This window comes from Hirundo rustica, chromosome 9 (assembly GCF_015227805.2).
Source record: "Hirundo rustica isolate bHirRus1 chromosome 9, bHirRus1.pri.v3, whole genome shotgun sequence".
Taxonomy (NCBI): Eukaryota; Metazoa; Chordata; class Aves; order Passeriformes; family Hirundinidae; genus Hirundo; species Hirundo rustica.
Window position 1 is genome coordinate 20,689,755 of NC_053458.1, and position 9,752 is coordinate 20,699,506.

Genomic DNA, 9,752 nt, shown 5'->3' on the forward strand with positions numbered 1-9,752 from the left:
CCTCACCTAGCCTTCTTCAGTAGCCAGCATTTCATTTATGCTTTATTTTTTAATGATTAAAATATGGCTTGGGATTGTGGGTTTTTTTTCTTTCTCAAATCCCATACCAAGTTTATGCCTTTCTATTCAACCGGTATCTCTCCAGTAGCTGGTGTGAAATTAGTTGGCGACCACGTTCCAGTTTTGCAGCAATACATACTTGATCCAGTTGGCACCCATGCTTGTCACACCAGACCGAGCATTTCAGCCAAAGTCCAGGGAGCGCCAGATCTCTGCAATGCTCCTGTGGCAATGAGGAAGAGTTCAACCAAACAAGGTTTGTTTTCTGAATGCAGCATCTGCATTTACCATACAGGTTTCAGGTTGCCTGGAGATGGTTGGAGAGTGGACATCTGATCATCTATTGACTACCTCTGGTCTGCAGAAACCCCTGGTGTAAAGGCAGCAATACCAACAATCTTGCACATTTATCACAACTAATGCTGCCTGCTGGAGCTGCTCTCTGTTGTCTGCACTCAAGTACCATCGTGCTGGAGCTTCCCTGCTGGGGAAGGGTCCTGAAGCAAAATGACTGCACAACATGCCTGTCCTACCCTGCCATGCAGTCACTTTTATTAGCGGTGATATCTGCTCTCCTACTGTCAAATCCCCCCTTCCCACACAGGGAGCATAGAAAGGGATTTCATACTGTGTTTCCATTAAATACAAAAGCTCAGAAGTAACTCAAACTGTCAGGATTTATTCTGAATCAATTTTTACCATAATAAATAGAAGTTCAGTTTTCTTGTGGTTAAACAAAATGAAATACACACAGTGAAAAAAAAATTAAATCTGTCACACCATTAGATGTCTCATATTAAAGTGCATAAATGTTCAGAATTTAATGGGGAAAGGTGTGAGCTTTAGTAATTAATATTAGATGCTGCCAGTAAAAATTAGACTTTGTTTCAGAAAACTGGTTGACCTCTTGATCCTCCAGATCATTGCATATGAGATCCTTTTTTCATTACACAGTTAAGTGTTCACATACAACATCCTGTTTCTGATGAATATATCTGGCAGAAGGGGTATTTCTTGCAGTGATTTCCCTACAGATTTGATAAGTGTGGAGTGGGGAAGAAGGAACTTAAGCAACTGGCTGCTGAAAAATTGGTTTATACCATAATTACTGCCATAAATTATTTTTACCTGAATATCCTGCTCTGTATTCCAGTTGTGAAAAGATGAGAGTTTTTAATTTTTAGACTAATCATTTGAACGATTTAACATAAAATTTTCATGCCCAGCAGTGCAATTCCTGGTCTAGTTTCCAATAGTACTTCTGGAGAATTAGGCAAAAATACTTAATATCTGTTCCCCAAGTGCCAAATTTTGGCTGGTGAGCATGCAGCCCACAGCAGCAGATGATGTGCTGGACAGCCTCTAGGGAACAAGAGGCTCCGCTACAAAGCTCTGCTAATGCTGAAACTAGAGCTCGTGTTACTCTCTTGCTTACTGCTTGTTTCTCTTGCCAGCAGAAAGCAGCAGACCTGTTTAATACAATGCTTTGTTCAGCCCAGCTGCTGGCGGGTGGATGGCCGTATCCTTCCTTCCTGATCTTTTCCATGACATGATGGGGTCTGGAGCCCATGTGTCATGAGAGGGAGGGGCACCTGCTGGCAGCCACAACCGCGCACATCGACCCTTTGTAGCCTCCGGGGCAGTGACTGGAGCAACTGGGAACTTCTCTTTTATGTAGCTCATGGTACAAGCACACAGCGAAGGAGCACCATTTGAAAGAGGGAAAGAGCAGCAGGCCCAGAGAACTCACTAAGAGCCACAGGTGTGTCGAGCTGTCAGTGCAGCAGCACCTGTGCACAGAGGAGCAGATCCCAGCCCATCAAACATTGCACCTCCGCTGCGTGCACGTGGGGCAGGCAAAGCGAGAGCAGACTGCTTCTCCAGGTGTCCTCACGCCTCACCTCCACTTCCAGACCTCTCTACTGCCTTCTCTGCCACAGCACTGTCACCAAGCTGCCTTCAGTTCAAATTATGGTCATATGCAAAGTGCTTACCAAGAGGGAAACTATGAAAAGCAATTGGTTTGCACTGGCCATTCCAACTTGACAGTGATGCTTGAACAACCCAGCTGCTCAAGCCTTCCCGCTCCAATCCCCAACCCCTATTGCTGCAGCATTAGATCATCCTGAAGGGAGGAAAATGGTATTATTTTCATGAAAGCACAAATAAGAGTGATTTTTCTTTTACCTACAAGAACATTTTAAAGAGGAGAAAATTGCATTAAACACACTCAACTATATTTACTAAATTATTAATCTAACAAAAGCCAAGCAAAAATCATACATTCAGAAAACACTGCATTTTTTTTAATTAATTGCCTGAAAAGTCCCCTGGTAGCTTCCTCTAAGACTAACTGTTGTTTAGGAATGAAGAACTATTAAAAAAAAGATAATTTGTTTTATAATTAGAATAATTTGTAATTCACCAGGTATGTGAACTAATATGTATATTAATATCACTGTTTCTACTAATATGCACACCAAAGCCCACCCATGCTATATTATACAAGGGACTCAATCCTGGCTTTATACCACAAAAAACAGCCCTTGAGGCTGAAGTAGCTCCCAAGGTGCCAAAAATTTAGAGGTTGTGCTTGGGAATGCAATAGTTCCTCCTCATGCAGTAGGTTTGATAGGCTGTTTCTGTCCATCCCTCATAACTACCTACCTCAGAAATACAGTGCTAAAACAGTCCTATGGGTTTGGATCTGAACAAGGCAGTGGTTTTACTAGCAGTCATTCAGCATGCACACCACACAGCACTGGCCCCCAGCCTGACTCAGGTTCCTGGGCTGGGCAAAAGCCTTGCCTGTTTCTCTCCTCAGCTATGATATCCACAGAAAAAGTTACCTGGGGTATCAAGCAAGGTCTTTCCATGGTGCTGAGGCAACACTCATCAGGATATATAACAGGGTACCTGTACAGTTTCTAGTGAAAGGAAGCACTGACCCCAAAGGAAGGCCATCCACCCCTACAGGATCTCCAGTGATTCCACAGGTAGGAGTGAGCTTTATAAACCTGTCCTATTTCTGGTTTACAAAGATGCCCTAAATCCTGCTGCTAAAAGCAACTAACAAAGTAAAAAAACCCTCCCATTTCTTCACAAATAAAATCCATGTTTGAGAGTCCACTAGTCCTTAAAGTAGTTCTTTTGTTTGTTTGTTTTATTTTGGTTTTTGGAGGGTTTTTAGAATTTTTAAGTATAGAAAAAGTTTATTTAGTTTCTGTAATAGATGTTTACTTAGCATCATTCAAGTCCCTCTTGGACAGGGACACCCACCCCAAGCTGGCCCTGCTCTGAGCTGCTGGTTGGAACAGCACTGTAATGTTTGCAGCATTACTTATGAAGCTGTATGAAATGCATAGACTGCCTGCAAGAGCGTTAAGAACAGCTCTCTGGTAGCACTGAGCCAGGTACTAGATGTCAGCCAGAAAAAAACCCAAACATACTTAGCATTACATGCCTTGGTAAACTAAGATTCAAGAACTGGGAATCTACTCGTACATCAAGGTACCTAAACAACAGATCACTCGACTCTCCAGTAAGGTTTTGTTTGCTGATGAAGTTATCTACTAGAAATGTTATTTATAATGTTCTGCTTCTTCCCTTTACTCTCGCCATTAGCAAAACCTTTTTCAACTCAAAAGCACAGGCAGGACTTTCTGACAGAGACAACTGCTAATGGCTGCGAAGACATTTGGTATGGTTCAAACCCAGCTCACTGCAGAAGGTCCTCAGAACTTGGGACAAGTAGGTAGCAGCATTCCCTCCACAGCTGTTTCCTTGTGTGCAGAGTTGTGTTCCAGGCTGCCAGGGCCTTTCCACATTACTGCACAGCAATTCCCATCAACTACTAAAGAGGAGTGAGAGCTGGTGATGGGCTCTATCCCCTGGCAGCAGATGGGACTCAGCCCTGAGCTTCTAACATCAGCACTGCTGACTTGTACCAGCCAGAGCTGGGCATCGCCTTCACCACCTCCAAAAGTCTTTAGATAAATAATTTATTAAAAACTTTTTGCCTGCATGGTATTGAATAACATAGGCTTCTCTCTGACCTGTGCCTCTATAGTGTGTACAAGTGGTATTTTTCTATCTACAATAGAAAAACCCAACACCAGCTGAACCCCAAACTCCTCACTGCATAAAGACGGGAGGGAAAAGGCAAGTTTGGCTGCAGCTTTTAGAACTAATACAAGTTTTGAAGTGCCACTTAGCAAGATATAGCTGTCCTCCAGATTTATGGTCAGCTCTTTCCTACTATAGCTCTTATATGCATAAGGGTATAAAGCTTGGGCACTTTTACATTTAAGCCTAGAAACTATCTGTTCAGTATTTTTAAAATTTTTATGGTCATAGATACGTAAATTATATAAGTCTTTATTTTAAAAGCTTTTTCTCATTAGTGTCTGCTCCTAGCTCTATAAATCACTGTGCTATATGTGTGATTGTGTCCTGCCATACAGCTCCAAGCACAGAACAGACAAATTAAGCTGTTATAAACCCATACCAAGTGACATTTTTAACCCATACATTTTGAAAGCCTTTTAATTACATATTTTCTATGATTTCTGATTAAACCAAAGTTGCTTTAAATGACACATAATAATTCACACCACAGAATTATTCACATTCTTCCCAAATGCAGTCAAGTGATTTGTTTGCCACTTTTGGGACTGAAGTCCATCTTCCATTAAGAAAATAACAAATTAAAAGAAAGTACTTCTAGATACTCAGATAACTCCAGATCTTTTCTATGACTTATTCTTCTCTATCTCACTTAAGGTCTGAGGGAGGTTTACCACCCTTTCTTTAGATAAAAGAAAACTTAAGAGCAGGTCCATGGGTAGCACTGCCTGTCAGTGACAGAGCTCTGCTGCCTTCTATCAGAGTCCCTGAACTATCAGAAGGACTGCAGTTTGGGGCCAACTTGGATCCTCATGAAAGTATTACAACAAAATAAGCAGAAATGATCCCATTAAGGAATACAGATTCTCCACAGCCAAAAACTTTAATAAGAAAGAATGTATCCAGCAACTTATTTTCTTCATCTGCCCAGGTGACATTTTGACTTTTCTCACTGTCTCAGGTCATACAACTCTTATTTCCGCCCATTTCAAACAATTCAATGATACTGCAGTAAGCTTCTAAAAATACCTAGACATGAAGAAAAATTAATAACTACAATATTGAAAGATCCTTTTATACTGATCTAAAAGAAGTCTCATTTAATTTCTCTGTCATCATGGAATATGCAAACACCTGCATTAAATGTAGTTACAATCATGGGGTTTCACTCATGGGTCTTTATTCCTATATTTCATTGCAATAAGAAATATGGCTGTTGCCAGCTGTGTATATATACACACACACACCAGCCCCATCCAGCTCTGAGGGTTTTGCAGCTGTATCTCAGTACTTTGGAATATAACGCCACTCAATGTTCTCCAGTTCTGCAAGATACAATTTAGAGTTCTCTGCTAGGAAAAAGGTTTTTTTACTGTCTTACAGATTACAAGACAGCAATAGAAACTTCTAAAAGTTAAAAAGTTGTGCTTGCCCAGCATTAATTTACCCTTTAGAAGCACTCTTCATACAAAACATTTGGGATTTTACTATCCCTGTGACAGCCTAGTTTGTCTAACACTTCCCTTGGGAGATAGGAAGGCTGGAAAACTCTAATTCTTTGAGTAAACAGGAGGAGATATTTGCAATATAGAGAATATTTGTTTTATAGAAACTCTTGGACAGAAAATTACTACCAGTACAACAGGAGCAGCCACAAGGCTGAGCTATAGCATGCTGACTTCCTGGAGTGGGAGAGTTTTCAATGTTTAAATTCTGCTGTTCATGTAATTGCTACAAGCAAAAAAGCTGTTTTGCTCTGTCCCATCCCCTACCCTTCAGAAAGCTAAACAGATAGCTCCTTTCTACTCCTAAGTTCACGGATCAATTTCTGACCTAGAGAAGAAGCCATAAACAACCCAAATTCACCTCCTCAACCAAAAGTAGACTAAATTCCCTGGTTTATGTTGAGAGAAGCTCCAGTTTATCACAGATCTCCCCTGGTAAGTTGTCATCAGGAAATACAAAGCCGTCAGCCAAAAGCAGAAGGGAAGCAGAGGCACGTGCCTGCTTCACAGGGCGGCTGCATCGAAGGACAAACCTCCAGAATCAGGGTTCTAAAGTGATCATGCAAAACAGGTACTTTGAAACACTGGAAAACAGTATTTTTATATTCTTCTGCTGTCTCAGCTGTTGGTTTCATGTGTTTCTAGGGGAATCACACCACAAAGGAATTTTAATTAGACACTTCTTTACTCCACAACCTGTCTACAGAGTGAATGGCAGGAAACAATCAATGCCTTGATGAATAAATTGTCAATTAAACCATATCCCTACATTTGGTTACCTTGAGCTTCCTCAGCCAGAGAGCACGGTGAAAGAATACCCCTGTTATTAACCCTCTCTGCCCTGCACTGTCAGGAGGAGGATGATTAATCCATTTTCCATTTACCCTCTGCACCACTGACAAAATTGATCCTCACAACAGTAATCTTTTGTTTTCGTCTCTAACTCTGACACTTAAGACACCCTGTCAAAAACATTTTTCAGATAATTCTTTTTCTACTGAGCCATTTTAAGCATGAAAAGTGCTAACCATACAGATCCATTTTGCAATACAAAACATTCAATTAAGCTGCACCAACATTAATGGTGATTACTAGAGATCAAATTGAAGGGCAACCAGAAGTGACTTATCTATGCTCAAGCCTGGTGCCCCCTTTGTTCCTTGCCAGGGAACGTGAAGAAACAGATTAATCAAACACAATAGCCATATGTTTGCTTTTTTAAAAAAAGAAATCAGATTTCCACAGTCAGAAAAGCACTGACGAGTTGTTACACGATTTTCTCAGCACCCATAGCTCACAAAATCTTGTGTTCACAATCTAACTGCAGCAAACAGCTGTAGCTCTACCTGTCATCATGGCCCTAAGGGAGGACACAAGCAGTGTGCAACTCTTACTCCCAGGATGTGTTCTCCAGATGCTGAAAAACCCTTTGACCAAAACATACTTTTGTAGGGTAAGAAAGATGTGTAAGCAGGACATGAGAGACATACTTTAATGTCTGTCTATATTTTCACAGAAAAGGCACTAAATATAAGACATTCTTAAGACCTTTGTCTGGAATCTCTCTGTCATTTATAATAGGATTTATAACTTGAAAATAATTTTTCCTCCCCTCACAGCCTTCACTAGGGGGATGGAAAAGAATAAACATACGGATGAGAATAATATTATTTTAATGGATTGACAAAGACAATTTTGTGGCTGATGAAATGACTCCACTTATTCATTTTTAATCGCAATGTATTAACCTGTGGCGGAGAAGGCCAAAATCAGCAATGCATTTAAGGAAGTCTTTAAATCAAAGCAGACAAACAGCCACACTCCTACCTACTACCAGCGGATCATTAAGATGCTTAGAATTAAGCACCAGCTTAACATATTGCTAGATTGCATCCCTTAATATTGGCTGAGCAGAAAAACAGGAAACTCAGTATTTAATTCATATCTTACATTCTATCATCACAGGTTTCTGAACTCTTCTGAGGGGAAAAAAAAGTTCCTACATCCCCCTGGAGTTAGGGCTGTGGGTTTCAATTTAGGAATTTCATTTGTAGTGAGTGACATTTTCAGTAGGATGGTCAGACAGTGCAGCTTACAGGAGAACATTCCAGACTGAACAGTTACCATTGTGTCCCAGCAGATTATGTAGAACAAGGATTTTGACCCAGTTTTGGTATGACTATTGTTTACAGCTCAACCTGCAACTGACTGGCTTTCCTGGATTTACTCTCTCTCTCCAATGCATTTATCTGCTTTTAGGTTATTTTTTTGTTTTCTTTAATAATTCTGGTCTAGACACAGAGCAAGGCAAGACACCCTTCCTGATGAAATGGATGAATTTACCAACACCTGGTACATTTGAAACCTTAGAACAGCCAGATGGTAAAGACACAGACTCTGCAAATGTCACTACAGCAAGGAGAGCAGTGCTGCTGCAGACAGAAGCGCTCCCTCGAGAGGGGAAAGCGGCACAGAGGTTGATTTGGTCCGGTCTTCTTAAGGGCCAGTTACTTGTGCTGCTGGAAACCCAGCCCAGAGCGCCCCGCAGCACACACAGACTGCATGCAGCAGGTACACAAATATCTGAGCCTACTCACAATCCTACTGTGGAACTGTCAAAGGATTGCCTCAAAAGCCATATTATACAGCAGCCCAAACAACAGGTGGTTTTGTGGAGCTCCAGGATTACCCACCTAATCTTCTTAAGGAATGAAACAGAACAGCCAAAGAGGGCTCTACAGAGGAAGATCACAAAGTTCATCAGCTGAGATGTGATTATATGCGAGCTAATCAGTTTAGCCACAAAGTAGATCATGCTATTTGTTCTTTGGAAAGCTCTTCAGCTTCTTCAGAGATTTTCTTTCCTCCCCTTTCCCTGTCCTTGCCCCTCTTCTGTTTACTCCCTTTTATCCACACACACAGAAAACATGCTATGTTAAATATTTCATTTTAACCAAGGAAAAACACGTATATATTAAAAATATTTCCTACATGCCAGTGTAGTACAGCAAGAGCCTTAAAAACCTAGAAAATAATCACTCCAAAGTAATCACTTCCATTTGTACTTATCACTTCTATGTACATCTACACCCCCTGTGTTGCTGTACTTAGTTTCCTGTAGAAACCAGCTCCTGAGTTTGCACAGCAGGCAGTATCATGAAACCACTGAGATACCTTAAATCTGCATGGCTAGTCCAGTCAGAACTCAGTCTACAGAAAACAGACAGAGCATTTACACTGCTAACAGGCAAAACACTGCTATCACCTGCTCTCCTAGTCCAGGGTTCTCCAGAAGCTCAGCTCTCCTGTCAGGGAATAACTCTCCATGTTGCCCCAAGCTCATTTCAGACCATGAAGTAGCATCCTCCCCCATGAGCATCATTTTACTATGAGCAATCTCCAGCTGTAATCAGAAGCAGCATCTTGTGGACAAATGAAAGTGGAAACCCTCCTGACACCATGATTCCTGACCCTTATTTTTTGCCTTTCAGCCTCAGCCCCAAATGAGAGTTCCAGAGAACTTTCTCTTAAGATTACCAAAACAGAAGTAGCAATAGCTACAGGATTTATTATCTGAATGTGCACTTGTGAGGTTTGGATTAAAACCACAAGTTCATTTCACTTACCAGTCAATAAACAATCAGCCTTCTGTAACTTCTCCAGCTCTTCAGGCTTCATAGCTGCACACAGAAACTAAAACACTTTATACTAAAAGAAGTACATAACCCCTTTTTTGGGTGGTGGGGTCTGGGGTTTTTGTGGGAGAGGGAAAAGAGAGTAAATACTTTGCTTTATAGGGCCCAATCTGAAAATCTCTGACTCAAAAACAGCTGTCTTGAGAGTTCCCTGATATTACTTGGGGAATGGGCTGATTGGTCACGGAACAATCACCCCCACCTGCACACTGAGTCACTCAGGTGCCAGACTGTGGGTCTCGTCATCTCCTGAGCTAAAAGCCCTTAACACCTGTGGTTGTTTCCATGCAGAGTACTTACACAGATTAAGTCCACAGTTTGGGAGAAATCCTAATAATTCATTTTTTGTCATATGCTTATTTTCTGT

The 9,752-nt window shown here is 41.2% G+C and overlaps 1 long non-coding RNA gene across 2 annotated transcripts in view; it reads right to left on the bottom strand.

Moving 5' to 3' along the window:
* Positions 1-9,498, bottom strand: part of LOC120756625 (uncharacterized) — an 87,821-nt gene extending 78,323 nt beyond the window's left edge. For both annotated transcript variants that reach the window (XR_005702183.2, XR_005702182.2), the window contains exon 1: positions 9,317-9,498. This is a non-coding gene — a long non-coding RNA (uncharacterized LOC120756625). The remainder of the gene's footprint in view (positions 1-9,316) is intronic.
* Positions 9,499-9,752: the final 254 nt, after the last annotated feature.